General features: G+C 40.6%; 1 protein-coding gene across 1 annotated transcript in view; it reads left to right on the forward strand.

Moving 5' to 3' along the window:
• LOC129768484 (uncharacterized) overlaps positions 1-17,281 on the forward strand; it is a 425,523-nt gene that overhangs the window by 155,012 nt on the left and 253,230 nt on the right. The window contains exon 3 of the mRNA XM_055770172.1: positions 8,449-8,493. The gene's annotated coding sequence lies outside the window, so the exon portion shown is untranslated. The remainder of the gene's footprint in view (positions 1-8,448; positions 8,494-17,281) is intronic.

Below are 17,281 nucleotides of genomic sequence, written 5' to 3' on the forward strand. Positions count from 1 at the left end.
TAATGATTCTATATTGAAGATTCTCAAGGAAACTATCTCAAAGATAAAGCGTGCCCGCCAACGTGCATAACAAAATAACAACGATTTTGTTTAGAAACTATGACGGTTTTATTTGTTTTTAGAATAATTTTCAAGTCTATAAATATCTTCGCATATTTTCACATATCTTACAAATAGCCATTTCTTTACATTTGGCATCCCTGATTCGAACGCTTAATTCTGATTCTCACTTTTTGAGGGATGCAAGTGCGAGTAAATTCAAAAAACTTTTAAGTAGCTCGCACGCCGGATCACACATGACAATAACTGACATGATGTGTTCACACGGCGTGAGTAGCTGCACTGCAGTAACAGACTAGACCGACTCATATGCTTACTGGCACCGTCTGAACCCGGCTTTAGTTCCACCGCCATCCTGTGCGCTTCGCTGAGCGGTGGACTGAACACATGGTTTGGCTGAATATAAACGAGTTGAGTTATAAACGATCAAAATCTCTCATTATTTTCTATATGTTCATTGTTTAGATTTTCATTTTACCCCTCATATCTTCTTGTACGTAGACGTAGTCCTACGCTAAAACTGCGCAGGTATGAACAAGTATCATATCATATGTTGTTCAGTGTTGTCTTGATGTTTTTTACGAATTAAGAAATACCTGGGAGGTCACTAATCCATACCGCTTCAAAGTTCCTTTAACAGCTGTCCGCGCGAAGAGTTTCAGCTCGGCTATCAACAATGGAGAAAAAGTATCGTTGGAAAATTTGTTCCCAGTGGATGTCTCGAACGGAGTTATCAATTTGAATTCAAATCCATTTATCCAACTGTAAAAAGGCGCACAAAGCCGATGCGGATGCGGTGATTTCCTGCAGCGTGATTCTTATCCTGCAGTCAAGTGAAATGAATAATCGCAAAGTTCTCTTTGATGCCAGCGGAAGAAAATGCGTTGGTTTTGTTCCATTTTGAGCCCCTGGAATGTTTTTGTTCAATTTGAAGACAAAGAAAGTATTCCTTTCATCCCAAATGAGTCGTTTACAAGCATCTCAGCAATAGTTATTTCGCGGATGAACAGTATCGTTAAATGGAATTGTACCAATTGCTACCTGCATAATCATCGCCGAAAATTTCTATTTTTTAAACGCTATCGTTAATTGACCTCTAAATTACACTTTTAATGCAAACATAATATGGTAAGAATTCGAACAAATGTCGGTTGAATGTTCGAGTATATGTGAAAATCGAAAAATGGATTATCCGAAAATTTAATGTCTAAACATTTTTGTTTCTTAATTTATAATGCATTATTCTAGTATTCAGTGTTGATTGCCATATTATTCTTTTCTTATATTGATTCCAACATTGCACGAACTTTACATACTGAGCTCATATTGATCGTACAGCACAACCAGATATATTCACTTGAGACACGTAATCATTAGGCACGTGTATTTTTCCACGGCGAATCGATATCGTTTGTCAGTCGTCCTTCCATTTGTTCCTCCCAATATTCAAATCAACGTTACTGATCCGTGAGCACAGATATGTATGGAATCATCCCATGTTGGCAGAGTGATTGTGATCTGGATCTAACAATGTACAAAAAGCATCCACGCGTGTGATTTACGTTGCCTTGCAGCGATTGAATTTGCTGTATTTTTTCTGGAGGCGATCGATTGTTCCAACTTTTTCTAGCCCTATCGAATTCAGGTACCACAAAAGTCACTAACGATGATTCGATTACCGACAATAACATAGTTAGAATCAGTATGGTGGTGCACAGAGATATTACAAGCGACAAAAAAGACGTGGGTGTTGGACTGGACAACGTGCGAATGTCGAATGGCTAAATAATTCATAACGGACAGATGGTGTACGAGCACATTGCACATATCTGCCTGTAAAAATAGTTACATTATTGTGATTCAAACGGTTTTTTCGATATTTTTTTTCGGAGATTCGTATGCCATTCTCACTGTAGTGGACCCTCGGGACTTGCATAGTTTTGACGAATGGACGCTTCAAAACTTTGAAATTGAGTTTCCCTCATAAAATATGCAAAGTTATCCAATTAACGTTAATGCATATTGACCTCACTGGTACTAGATGTGCTGGAGGTACCATGAAAGCATTTTTTACCTTTTGAACCTTTTCCTTTTACCTGCTCTTAACTTTTTTTTTATATAAATCGTTTATTTTTACAGGCTCAGTTACATTAGTTTAAAGGAGCCGAATTCTTAAATATATGTTTTAAAACTATACATAAATAATTTTCCTAACACTATGGTTAGTAAGGTGGAAAACCGATTACTCGCGGTTTACTCGAGTTAAGAAAAAAATTCATTGAAGACGATTTGACGCTGGTAAATGTCGCCTTCAATCGCACCTACCTTTGCTAATGAGTCAGCCCTCTCATTACCCGGAATTGAGCAATGAGAAGGGACCCAGACAAAGGTAATGACATAACAGCGTCTGGATAAAGCACTCAAAATTTCTCGTATTCTCTCAAGGAAGTACGGCGAGTGCTTTTCCGGCCTCACTGAACGGATAGCTTCGACAGAACTAAGACTATCCGTTACAATGTAATAGTGTTCAACAGGTCGTGAGGCGACGCTGTCCAACGCCCAGTATATCGCTGCCAATTCAGCAATGTACACTGAGCAAGGATTCTGAAGACTGTGGGAGGTGCTAAAAATTTCGTTGATCACTCCAAATCCTGTGGACTCATTCATAGAGGACCCATCAGTAAAGTACATATTATCACAATTGATACCCCCATACTTTGAATCGAAGATCGTTGGAGCGATCCTCGATCGTTGATAATCTGAATATCCATGGATATCCTGCTTCATGGACAGATCAAAATGCACAGAGGAATTGATGTAGTCAGGAAAACAAACACGGTTGGGAATATACGAAGAAGGATTAATCTGCATGGAGATGAATTCATGATATGAACTCATGAATCCGGAGTGAAAATTTAGCTCGATCATCTGCTCAAAATTTCCGATCACCAATGGGTTCATAACCTTACACCGGATGAAGAACCGAAGAGATAATAATTTGAAGCGATCTTTTAGTGGGAGTACGCCTGCCAAAACCTCGAGACTCATGGTATGCGTTGAGGGCATACATCCCAACGCGATACGGAGACAATGATACTGAATTCGCTCGAGTTTAATGAGGTGTGTTTTGGCAGCTGATTGAAAACAGAAACTGCCATACTCCATCACTGAGAGAATAGTTGTTCGATACAACATTATAAGATCTTCGGGATGGGCTCCCCACCAGGTGCCGGTAATTGTACGGAGAAAGTTTATTCTTTGTTGGCATTTTTTACTCAGATACCTAATATGGGCCCCCCAAGTACATTTGGAGTCGAACCAGACCTCAAGATACTTGAATGACATAGCATGAGTGATCGGTTTACCCAAAAGTTGAAGCTTTGGTTTTGCTGGTCTATGCTTCCTAGAAAAAACCACCATCTCTGTTTTCTCCGTGGAGAATTCGATCCCTAGCCCAATGGCCCAGGTTGAAAAATTGTTCAACGTATCTTGTAAGGGTTCTTGCAGGTCGGATTCGTTTGATTCTACGACAGACACCACTCCATCATCTGCAAGTTGTTTTAGGCTGCAATTTTGTGTAAGGCAATTGTCAATGTCGCTTACGAAGAAGTTGTACAAAAGGGGGCTTAAACATGAGCCCTGGGGGAGGCCCATGTAAGAGACCCGACTTACTGCCGAATCTCCGTGAGAAAAGTTCAAATGTTTCTCATAAAGCAAGTTATATAACATATTATTCAATAGAGGCGGCAGACCCCGAGAGTGTAATTTGTCTGACAGGACCTCTATTGAAACTGAATCAAAGGCCCCCTTTATGTCCAAGAATACTGAAGCCATTTGTTTTTTTTCGGCGTAAGCCATTTGAATTTCTGAAGAAAGCAACACAGGACAATCATTCGTCCCCTTGCCCCTGTGTAACCCATATTGTGTATCTGAGAGTAAGGAATTCGTTTCAACCCAACGATCAAGGCGAAACAAGATCATTTTCTCCAACAATTTACGTATACAAGACAGCATTGCTATTGGGCGGTACGAATTGAAGTCGGACGCGGGTTTTCCGGGTTTTTGAATAGCTATAACTCGTACTAGTCTCCAATCATCCGGAACAACATTATGCTCCAGAAACTTATTGAATAAATTCAACAAGCGATGTTTTGCCACATCGGGGAGGTTTTTCAACAAGTTGAACTTAATTCTATCCGATCCTGGAGCCGAATTGTTACTTGAAAGGAGAGCAAGAGAGAATTCTACCATCGAAAACTCGGAATCAAGATCGCACCTATCTTGTGGTATATCTCGAACAATTCTTTGCACGGGAGCGAAATCGGGACGAACCTTTCGCGCAAAATTAAAAATCCATCGATGTGAATGTTCCTCGCTTTCATTCGATGAAGAGCGATTTCTCATGTTTCGAGCCACTTTTCATATTTTTTTCATTGACGTTTCTCGTGACAAACCTCCCACGAAATTTCAATAAGCACGTTTTTTACCTTTGATCAAGTTTTTAAATTGATTTTCAAGGTCTAAATACGTTTGAAAATTGTCAATGGTTCCTCGTTTCCGAAAAGCATTAAATGCATTCGATTTTTCTACATAAAGCTTTGAACATTGGCTATCCCACCATGGATTGGGAGGCATTCGGTGAATGGTGGAACCTGGGATGGGTTTCGTTTGAACGCGAACCGCGCTGTCATGGATCAAACGAGAAAGGAAGTTATACTCCTCCAATGGAGGTAAACCATCTCTGGAATTGATGGCTAGAGTAATCGCGTCCGCATATTTTTTCCAGTCAATGTGTCTTGTGTGGTCATATGCCATGTTTATAGATTCAGAAGAATTCGAACCAATGGTGATGGAAATTTTGATTGGCAAGTGATCACTACCGTTGGGATCCTGGATTACATTCCACTTGCAATCTAACGATAGTGAATTCGAGCAAAGCGAGAGGTCAAGAGCACTTGGGTTAGCAGGAGGTTTAGGCACACGTGTTGTTTCCCCAGTGTTCAAAACGGTCATATTGAAGCTGTTACAAAGGCCATATATCAACAATGAACGATTGTCATCGTACGGTTCCCCCCAGGCAGTTCGATGAGAGTTGAAGTCTCCCAAGATCAATCGTGGCTCAGGAAGGAGTGAGCACATGTCAATAAGTTGCTTGCGGCTAACTGTAGCTCTCGGAGGCAAATACAAGCTGACAATACAGAGGTCTTTGCCTCTGATGTTTGCATGACAAGCAACAGCTTCGATACCTCCAATAGGTGGAAGGTCAATTCGAAAAAATGAGTGGCACTTATTGATCCCCAATAGCACCCCTCCGTATCTGTCATCACGGTCCAAGCGTATAATATTAAAATCGTGGAAAGAGAGATAATCTCGCGAAGAAAGCCAAGTTTCGGACAGAGCAAAAACATCACAATTGAAGTTATGAATTAAAAATTTGAATGTATCCAATTTAGGGATAAGACTACGACAATTCCACTGTAAAACAGTGATATCTCCGACCTCTCTATTTGAATTAGACATCAAGAGAGATGATCATTGCAAGGAGGGGCCATGTTAGCATCAATTGCAGCAAAATTGTCTTTAGTACTGGAAGCATTGAGATGACAATGGTTCTGATGGAATCGGAAACATTAAAACACGTGATCCACAAGGTCAGTCAACTTTATAAATCCCGATTGGGAAGTTGAGCTGAACGCAAAAAAAGGGACAGTTGTGGTTTTTGATGTTCCCTCGAGTGCTGGGTCGTTCGAAGGTGAACTATTCCCACGGAAGCCAGGAGGAACCTGATTTTGCTTGTCCGCTGCACTCGATATTATAGGCAAGCTAACATGGGGTACCACCGATGGGACTTGTCGTTGAACTTTGGGAGTGGACACATTTTTGCGCCGGGAATTCCCTTTGAAAATAAACGGTGTGCCCTCGTTAGCTGTATCCGCTTCCAATTCGTCAACTGGCAGTGAAGCAAAGATATTGTTTGTTGGTAATGGTTGTTGTTGAGCCAGTGGGGAAGCGCCCTTTAAAATATCCGCGAAAGTGCATTTCGAGCGTTCCTTCAAAGAGCGCTTTTGTTTATCCCAGCGACTCTTCTAAGTTTCACAAGCTGAGAGCACGTGTGGGGATCCCCCGCAATATGGACACTTATGCTCAGTCGCACTGCAGGATTTCCCCTCATGTTGCTCTCCGCAAGTGGCACAGTGCTCCTTGTTGGCGCAATAAGCTGCTGTATGACCAACTGACTTGCATTTTTTGCAAGTCATGGGCTTTGGAACGAAGAGTCGCACCGGCAGCCTCAATTTGTCCACCATAACGTAGTCAGGAAGGGGTGGCACCAGCAAAAGTGACTCGAAACGAGTCGTACGGCGTAAATTTCTTTTCTACTCCTTCCTGGGTAACTTTTCCAAGTTGGCGACATTCCAAGATTTTGACTTCCATCGAAGGAAGCCTCTTGAACCTGCCAACTCCCATACTTTGTATAGTTTTGCACGTCAGACCCGTTTCAGATATAACGCCCCCAATTTCTACGTTATGGGAGGGAATAAAAACTCGATATTCGAGGATGAAATGCTTATCAGCAACAATATCGTTCGCGTCCTTTCGGTTAGTCACGACAACTCGCAGTTTGTTCGGTCTTACTTTGCAAATTTCGGAAACAGAGGTGTATCTTTTCAGATCTGTCATAATCTGTACGACCCTCAAGGCTTTACCATTAGGTTTGGGCCGGAAAAAAACAACCCAAGGACCAGCGCCAGGCGCATCGTCCGGATAAACCCTGACACGGGGAGCGGATACAATAGGAGAGGAATTCGAGGACAAGGTTTGAGTGGGGACAGTAACATCAGAGGGGGGAAGTGATGTCGATGATTGGGTGGAAGTATTGGAGGAATCAGGGGAAAGGTTTGCAATCTTTTTTTTTTTGGAGGGGGGCTTGGTAGTGTGAGTTGACTCGTCCCCAGAAGAAGAATCTTCGGGCATAGGAGTCCGTTTAAGGGACTTACTACACCCTGCTTGAGCAAGCGAGGGGGAGTCTGAAATGTCCATGTCTAAACCCCCTATCCTCCATTCTTAGAACGAACGATTATTAGCTTTACAATTTTTTTTATCTCACTTGTAAAAATAAAAATAAAAAAAACTTAAATAAAATAAAAATAATCACATAAATTTGTTGTTCCGATATGCGCTCTGTTACCCTATTAAGGGAGACACAAAAGTCACGCGCTACGGAGACAACACAATAGCAGAAGATATTGTTGTACTCAACTGAGCGTCAACTACGTGTTGACGATGCCGTTATGGTTATTGATCCAAAAAACTTCGAGAACAATGCTTGAGGAGTGATGAATAGCACATCCAGCTCCATCAAGTTGTTAGCGAGGAATGCTCTCTTAACTTTACAATGTGGCAAATTTAGTTCCCAGCGGGAGAACACAGTTCGGCAGCATCGAATCGTCACTTTGGAAGCTGTTAATTTTCAGTAAATAAATTACTATAATGCCGCACTGGAAACTCGTAGGATTCAATTAGCTGTGTGTATTGTCTTTCGTCGATGCAAATTGCCAACGGGAAAAGTTGAGTGGCTTCTCGTTGGCGCCAAGTTTTCCTGTCACACCGATGTTCCCATTAGCCATTCAAATTGTAAATGATACTGTTTTCAACTAACTTGCTGACAAATAATAACAAATCGTATTACGTAATGAACTAAGTGCTCTTATCATCCGCGTTCATTGATTTGGAGTAGATACGATAATAATCAGTCATTAGACAAGCAAATGTAGCAGCACCCATTCCCGATGACGACGAACACGTTTGTTCGCATCTAATTAATTCGATAAATATGCTAAACAACGGTTGTTCGCTATCTTCCTGCGGTGTACATCTGCTGACGGGAGAGAAGATGTTGTTGGAAACGGACTTTCGTCATCGAATAGGGAAATTACATCCCCTTTCTGAGCGTTAATTATGCACGTTTCGAGTCGCACAAAGACACAAATGAGGCGCAATTTGCGAATAGCCTCTAGCTTTTAGGAAGGATTATTTTCCGAGTTTCTTCTCCGAAATGTTATCAACAAAAACAAAATGTAATGGCGATGTGGAATAAAATTGGCGTTTCTAAGAGCATGATTTTCTAGCCTAATTCGATTGTATTCAATTACATAGTCTTCTTCAGCTGGTTCACTCATTCTAGCCATTTTCTATTGGAGATTGGAGTCGCAGCTTTTTCCTGGAATTCGTTGAAATCCGAATCCGATGTCTACGGTGGACAGAAGAATCAATTCAAACTGAAATTCGTGCACTTTTTCGCATTCAAAATGTTAAAAGTCGATTCTCAATTTCCCATGATTGCTTATTTTCCACATCTGTATTAATTTTTTCCTTTTATGTCACTTTCAGGCGATTGATTACGCAGTGATGTGGAGAACATCTTGACGAAGACTGGTGAGTTGATGAGGCTGAGCTCCGTAATGATGGATAATTTCGGGTAATTGAAATTCTGGAAATTCGACGTGTTCGAATCTACAGAGAATTATACACATTTTTGGAACATTATTCAGTTTTAATTGAGGTACCGTAGAATATCAATATTTTCCCTGTTGTGTTTGTAGTATCCGATTCGAATCATTTAATCTATAATTGCTACACAATTTCTGATGGGATGATTGCGCCAACATTCATCGTTCAATTTAAAATGATCACAGGGTCTTTCCTGCGTTTTTCTTCCCGGTCATATACAGCATTTTCTTTGGAGCCATATAAAACCGCTACATTCAAAGAATCCCTCCGGGTTTTATTCCTCATTGCTGCTAGTCTATCTCTTGCCTCTTTGTTAATACTTTGAAGTTGTGTGCTGCTAAATTCCGAGAAGTTTAATTTTGACTTTTTTTTCTACTTCCTGTTTTGTATTCCTGTGAGGTACGTTTTTTCCCCTACAAAGTTCAATTGAGCATAAAGTTACATTGTAAACTTTATCTGCACTGAAAGGGATTTATCTTATTTTGCTGACTTTCTGTCTGCGTCTGTTGAACTGTGCGTCGGATTCAGTAGCGTACCCGATAGGTTCGCACCCTGGCACAAGTTATGTTAAAAATATTGCTAGGAATAGAGTTTGTCTATTTTTATGTTCGCCAAAATCGGTGAAACACTATGTTTGTACATCATAAACTATCTACCCTAGCTTCTATTGTTGATTAATTGAATTTTACTGGATAAGTATATCAGCCTTGATATGTTTTCTTTTATTCTGTTACCTACATTTCTCAAGTAGAACGTTTTGTTTTCATGTGATGTACTTTTTGATAAATTAAGCGTGTTCTTGGAAATTGCTGTACTGATTAGTATTTTTCTCTGATCACATCATATGGATAAGTGCGATTCAAGCTCGATCCACTTAAAATCTGAACGCTGTATTAAAAAAAATATTAAAATTTACTGTAGTGTTCGATTCCGGAACATTACACAGCAGATTGTTTATAAAGCAATCCGCTTTCAGTAAACACTTCCTTTTTGCTTTAGAAAAGTTGTTGCAGTTGAAACCCGAACGAAAGGTAATTGCCATAATCCATGCTGTTAAGCTAGTGTGGGTTGTCAGTAATCCCAACTAATTAAGTGTGTTCACATGTTGCGATAAAAAGAAAAACTACAAATCTCCACAAAAATCTTTTTAATCCGGACACTTTTTCATTACATTCAATATCATGCCAAAACCACGACCTTTTTTGCATGTTCAATTGATGTGACTGATAGTTACTATTGTGTCAATTTAGTTTATTGTCAAACATAGTAGGGTAGGGCGGGGATAGTTGATCATTTTTTAATAAATTTGGCTATAACTTTGTAGTACGAAGTTTTGCGTTAGAATGTTATGTACCACAATGAAGCTTACCTTTTACCCTTTCAATGAAAAATAACCAGTAAATCATTTATTTGACTTTTTTTTATTCAACGTCTTTATATTTCAAGTTAAATTGACCAACTAACCCCACGCATGGGGTAAGTTGGTCAGTAGCAGGTATGTCCTTTTTGAGTAAATAATTAGCGTTTTTCCATTAGAAGTTTCCTTCATTATAAATAAATTAGTTAAATCAAAACAAAAACAGTCAACAAATATCAGTAGTCAAGTAAAAAACAAATAAATGAAAATTTCTTCTTCCTCTTTTTGGTTTTAAGAGGGTTTAAACTTTTAAGTTCATTCGCCTCTATAATGAAGATTTTAAATGCTCATCGTTATTGTAAATTAGTCAGGCAATCTTTTCTAGCGAATTCGTCTCTCTCCCACTTTGCGGCGCTCCAGAGAAGCCAGGTTTGAAGACATGTCTTCATTTTGAAGACATCTGATTTTGTGAAAACATTGTGAAATATGTGAAGACATTTCATGATGCGTAGCGTACGTGAATTTTTAAATGATATTATTTCCATGAAATTCTGACTATTGGCCAACAATATCGTCAAAAAGTAGGGCTTTAGTCTCAGCAAACGAAGCGGTTTGAATACATATTGTCTCCAGAAGACATTAGTTTATTTGCGCTCGAAAATTCGAATGATTGTGACATTGCATTTCTATTATTTTAGGCCTATAGTATATTATAGATTAACTTAGATCTTTCAAATGACCACTTCACAAATCGAAAATTTTCCAGTTACATACCTTTTCTACAATTAGTTTCATAAATATGATTTGAGTTGCAGCCAAAACTTCAAGGCTGAAAGAAATAAGTAGAGTTATAAAAGTTCCGTTTTTGTGCGAAGAACTTTCCTCTGATATTATGGTGAAGACATTTGAAGACATTTTCTCGTACCATGTGAGGATATTTGAAAAAAAATCACCTGGCATCCCTGCGGCACAAAATCGGTTTCTTGCTTGCATTTGTTTTGATGACATTTGTACCGTTCGCTCCAAAGTATATTGAAATAACCTCTAGGGATGCTACATTACTCGATGCATTATTGTGAGTTCTGATATTCAATGTCAGCGTTTATTATATTTAATGATTTTTTTACAGCCAAAAATATAAATATGTCAATTATATTGCAAGTGGTTTGTGCGGTAGTTGGTATCAGGTTGTCTCGTTTCAAATATACTGGGTTTAGCAGTAAAACATATGCTTTCTATTTTCGTTTATAGCATGCGTAATGTAACGCGGCATACCTGAAAATTTTATATGCGTTGCTCTTAAACGAGCAATTTTTGTGACCAACTAGCCCCTCTATATATAAAGACGAATATTCATTAAAATTCAATAAAAATAATTTTAAAAGCGATTTCGATTACCATTTAAAACTAATACATACAATAAAATTTTATTTTACGTTAGAACCGATTTTTTCACTATTTTCAGAACCAATTTTATAATGCGCAAACAGTGAATGATTTTTGGAAAAGTCGGCATCATGTTCGTATTTCTTAACCTACTTAATAAAAAGTTTTTACAATTTGCTTATTTTATTGCATCAACAATTCGGTATTTTTCATCCATAGATCGCTAATTTTTTGGACGGTCAGGTTCCAAGATATCGTCACTGACCAACTTACCTATATGACCAACTAGCCTCGCCCTACCCTACCTAGCAAAACAAAGGTTAACAAAAAAAATGTCAAAAATCAAAAATCAATGTGAATTCTACGAACCCATGTCCGGAATAAAAAGCACATTCAGAAAATGATTTTAAATCCGGACGGTCAAAAGTTGACGATTAAATTTCTCATTGAAAGAGTTGCATAAGGGTATGTTAGAAGCCTTAGTATGGAGTATGGAGTGTGGAGTAAAGATTTTCAATCCGGGAAACCGCAAAACTCTTCGGTATACAGGACAGGGTCGATTATATGACCCGTTCGTATGTACGTGGCTAACTTCGTAACTTTGTCTAAAAACTGCGTATTCAATGATCTTGAAAATCCAAAATGGGGGCTATTGTGAAAAGGTGGATTTTATATTTCGAATACAAAATGGCCGCCAGCACAAAATGGTGCCATATATATATTTTTTCCAAACCTTATCAATATTGGTATCAAATGAAAGGGCGGCCGCCATCTTGGATTTACATTTTTCATAATTTTTTTTTTTTTAATCCAAAATATATATTTTATTAAGGCTCATATGGCGTCAGCCTAACGGGGCCGGGAGATCAATATTTTGACAATGTTTGCTTAGACTATGTTAGTAATATGTAACCGATTACTCGCGGTTGACTCGAGGTTAGTATTACAAGTGTTCTCATAATTGGTATGTCGCAGTCTTCGATGCTCTGTACGTGTGCCCGACACGGGATACTTCCTATTGGGATGCAGCTGACCATTAGTCAGCAACGCCCCCCTAGTCTGTACCCCATATCTAGCGTGGTGCGTCTTTCTCGACTCGAGGAATCCAGGATAGAATGGTCACCAGCCGGCGCAATCATCAGCTCGTGTAGAGTTGTCATGAGCGGTACAACCTTTGGCTCTTGTTGAATGATCAGTGGACTGCACAACCTTTGGCCCGTGTATCTGTAAAGAGTGTGTGTATGTATTGCCGCGACTAAGTAAAAGTTTATCGATCGGATAGGAGGGATATGAAACAGGGACACAACGAAGGAAACATCATTAAACGTTGACATCGGCGTTTCTGAGGAACAGGTATAGATGAAGCAGAAGATCAGGATCACGGCTACCTAAGATATCCCGGACGGGGATATCCGATTGTCTGCCTTGTGCTCTCAGTGCTCTAGAGAGCTGAGAGCGAGCAGCATGGAACATGCTCGATGTCGGGGTAGCCATCGCCACAATCTCAAAGATTGTTTGCTGCGAGCCCAATGCGATAGAGATGCGCGTTTAGGTTGTAGTGATTGGACATAAGCCGAGATATCACGCGAATGAAATCACGACCTACATTCAATCCCTTGAACCATGCACTCGTCGAGACCTTAGGGATAATCGTGTGTAACCAACGACCGAACTCATCACCACTCCACATGCGCTGCCAACTTACGAGCGTATACTGACGAGGAATGTGGAAAAATTCATTATAAGCAATTTGCCTTTCAGAAAGTGTGCCTTCTAAAGCGCCCACCTTAGCTAGCGAGTCCGCTTTCTCATTCCCCGGAATCGAGCAATGAGAGGGAACCCTTGCTAAGGTAATCGTGAATAATTTTTCGACCAAAACACTCAATAGTTGTCTTATTCTTGTTAGGAAATAAGATGAGCGTTTATCAACTTTCATTGAGCGGATTGCCTCTATTGAGCTGAGACTGTCTGAAAAAATAAAATAGTGGTCGATGGGCAATGTTTGAATGATCCCTAATGCGTAATATATCGCACCCAGTTCAGCGACATACACGGAACAAGGATCTTTGAGTTTGAAAGAGGCACTGGAATTTTCATTGAAGATGCCGAAGCCAGTGGACCCGTTTATGAATGAACCGTCAGTAAAGAACATTTTATCAGATCCAACTTTCCCATATTCTGCCGAAAATATCGGCGGACTAGAATCGGAGCGTAGGTGATCTGGGATTCCATGGATTTTTTGTCGCATGGACAGATCAAAAATGACAGAGGAATTGCAGAAGTATGGGAAGCAAACTTGGTTGGAGATGCCTGGTGAAGGGTGCACGTCGTGTGTAAGGTACTCATGGTATAAAGACATAAAACTCCTCAAGTCAGTTGGAGTAGATTTTCGAAGTTATCAATCACCAATGGATTCATGATCTTGCAACGGATGAGAAATCTGCAGGATAATTCTGTGAACCGATGAGTAAGCGGGGGTACTCCTGCCAAAACTTCGAGACTCATCGTATGTGTCGAATGCAAACACCCCATGGCTATACGCAAGCAACGATATTGTATTCTCTCCAGCTTGAGAATATGAATCCTGGCAGCTGATCGGAAGCAAAAACTGCCATATTCTAACACTGATAATATCGTTGTTTTGTACAACTGAATGAGGTCTCCTGGATGGGCACCCCACCATGTTCCGGTAATTGTTTGGAGAAAATTGATTCTTTGCTGGCATTTCTGTTTCAAATATGCAATGTGTCTCCCCCAGGTACACTTAGAATCAAAATATACACCCAGGTATTTGAAAAACATAGAGTGTTGGATCGTTTTGCCGGATAGGTGAAGCTGGAATTGGGCGGGTTCGTGCTTCCTAGAAAAAACGACCATTTCAGTTTTCTCCGTAGAGAATTCGATACCCAGCTTGAGGGCCCACGTGAACAGATTGTTCAGGGTATCTTGCAACGACTTTTGCAGAACGACGGGATTAGTACCCGTGATGGAAATAACTCCATCGTCTGCAAGTTGTCTCAGCGTGCAGTCTCTAGTTAGACAATCATCCATATCATTGACGTAAAAACTGTACAAGAGGGGGCTTAGGCAGGAGCCTTGCGGTAGGCCCATAAAACTGTAACGAGAAGATTTCGAGCTGCCATGAGAGAAAATCATGTGCTTTTCTGACAGTAAATTGTACAGGAAATTGTTAAGAATTGGTGAAAGTCCACGATTATGAAGCTTCTCTGAGAGAATTTCCATGGAAACTGAATCAAATGCCCCTTTGATATCGAGAAAAATGGAAGCCATTTGTTCTTTGCGAGCAAATGCGATTTGGATTTCAGAAGATAGCAGCGCGAGACAATCATTTGTCCCTCTACCTCGGCGGAAGCCAAACTGCGTATTTGACAGCAAATTGTTCGTTTCGACCCACTTGTCCAAACGAAGTAGAATCATTTTCTCTAACAATTTACGAATACAGGATAACATTGCAATCGGCCTATACGAGTTGTGATCGCAAGCCGGCTTGTTGGGTTTCCGTATGGCTATCACTCTCACTTGTCTCCAGTCATGCGGGACAATATTCAGCTCCAGAAACTTGTTGAACAAGTTCAGCAAACGCTGTATTGCCAAGTCGGGAAGATTCTTCAACAAGTTGAATTTAATCTTGTCCGACCCCGGAGCTGAATTGTTACATGAGAGAAGGGCAATTGAGAATTCCACCACCGAAAAATTCTCATAATCGCTTTGAAGTGGAATGTCGCGTACGACGTTTTGTGCAGGAACCGTGTCGGGGCAAACCTTCCTTGCAAAGTTAAAAATCCAACGGTCAGAGTATTCCTCACTTTCGTTTGTATGGTTCCAGCCACGCATTTTCCTAGCCGTATTCCAAAGAGTGCTCATAGCGGTCTCCCTTGACAAACCATTGACGAACTTCCGCCAATATCCACGCTTTTTTGCTTTAATCAAACCTTTTAGTTTGGCTTCTAGAGCTTGGTACTTTAGAAACCATTCCACTAATCCAGTTTTCCTGAATTTTTTGAAAGCGGATGATTTTTCAAGGTAGACCTTTGAACACTCCTTGTCCCACCAAAGTGATGGAGGACGACGTCGGAAAGTGGTAGCCGGTACACGTTTCTTTTGAGCTTGAAGTGCGCTTTCGTAAATCAAACTCGATATAAAGTTATACTCTTCGAGTGGAGGAAGTTCATGCATTGAAACAATTGCTTCAGATATTATTTCCGCAAATGTTCTCCAGTCAATATTCTTCGTGAGGTCATACGAAATATTGACTGACTCACGAGAGCTTGATTCATTAGCGATCGATAAAATTATTGGTAGGTGATCACTACCGTGGGGATCTTGGATTACCTTCCACATGCAATCCAGGGATAACGAAGAAGAGCATAGAGATATGTCTAGCATGCTTGCCCGTGCAGGAGGGTTGGCTATTCTGGTTGCTTCCCCAGTATTCAACACTGTCAATTTGAAGTTGTCGCACAGATCATAAATCAAAGTGGCACGGTTGTCATCGTAGAGTGATCCCCATGCTGTTCCATGGGAGTTAAAATCACCTAAGATTACCCGCGGCTCCGGCATTGCCTCGATAGTATCAAAGAACTGATGGCGGCCTACCGTAGTTCTGGGAGGGATATATATCGAAGCAATGCAGAGGTCTTTGCCATTGATTTGTGTCTGGCAAGCAACAACTTCAATGCCTGTCATCGATGGGAGAGTGACTCTATAGAAGGAGTGACATTTTTTAATCCCCAATAGTACGCCACCAAACGAGTCATTTCGATCGAGGCGAATAATGTTGAAATCGTGGAAATTCAGCTCATCGGCTGAAGAAAGCCATGTTTCACAGAGAGAAAATACATCACAGTTAGAGCTGTGAACTAAAAATTTAAACTGATCTAGTTTAGGAATAATGCTTCTGCAATTCCACTGTATTACAGTGGTCAAATCCTTGACCTCTTGCACTGAATCAGGCATCGAGGGAAATGAACGCTGCCAAAAAACCACATTTTTCTTTCAAAAATGTTCTCACAATCGGAAGCAAACATAAAACTATGCTTTTAAGAGGGTCGTTTATATTTAAAGCATTTAAAATGTTGTCCACCAGGTCAGAAAGCGCAAGCAAGCCAGATTGTGGCTGTTGCCTCGACCGCGAAAAAGGAGCAGACGTGTTGGGTGCTGCTCCGGGAAGTGCTGAGGACCCCTGGTGCGTAGAAGAACCGCTTAAACCAGGAGGTACTTGCTTCGGTCTATTCTCAGCACGTTCGATTCGAGTTTTCATTCCAACTTGGGAAGTTTCGGTTTTCTTTCTGGGGAGTGAAGGAAAAGAAGTAATTTTTCTTTTCCTGATGGCACCCTGCGATGTACCGGAACTTCCTGCATTGGGAGCGTCATCAACAGGCTCGTCGTTCTGCAGAATGGAGTAGGGATTGTCCTGAGTCGTTGGAACGGGACTCTTAAGCATTTCTGCATAAGTCCGCTTGGAACGTTCTTTTAAGGAACGCTTGATTTTTTCCCCTCGTTGTATGTACACCGGGCATTGAGTAAGATCATGAGGAGTCCCGCCGCAATGAAGACACTTGCGCTCTTTCGGGCAAGGATTCTCATCATGGCTCTCTCCACAATCTGCGCAACGTTTTTTGTTGCAACAATAGGCGGCCGTGTGACCGAGTTGCATACATTTGTTGCATTTCATTACCCGGGGTACAAACAACCGAACAGGTAAACGAAGTGCACCTATTGCAACGTAGTTAGGAAGGGCGGAACCCTAAAATGTCACACGAAAAGAGTTTGTCCGATTGAGGACTCGTTTGTCATTTTTAAGTGACACAGATTTCAGTCGATCGCATGCAAGAATCTTTCACACTTTTAAGTGAAGAATTCTTGAAGCGACCGACACCATCGAGTATCTCTTTTCGAGTCAAACCCTTTTCGTTTATTACACCGTCTATTTCAACGTTGCAACAGGGT

Source organism: Toxorhynchites rutilus, chromosome 2 (genome assembly GCF_029784135.1).
Source record: "Toxorhynchites rutilus septentrionalis strain SRP chromosome 2, ASM2978413v1, whole genome shotgun sequence".
NCBI classification, from domain to species: Eukaryota; Metazoa; Arthropoda; class Insecta; order Diptera; family Culicidae; genus Toxorhynchites; species Toxorhynchites rutilus.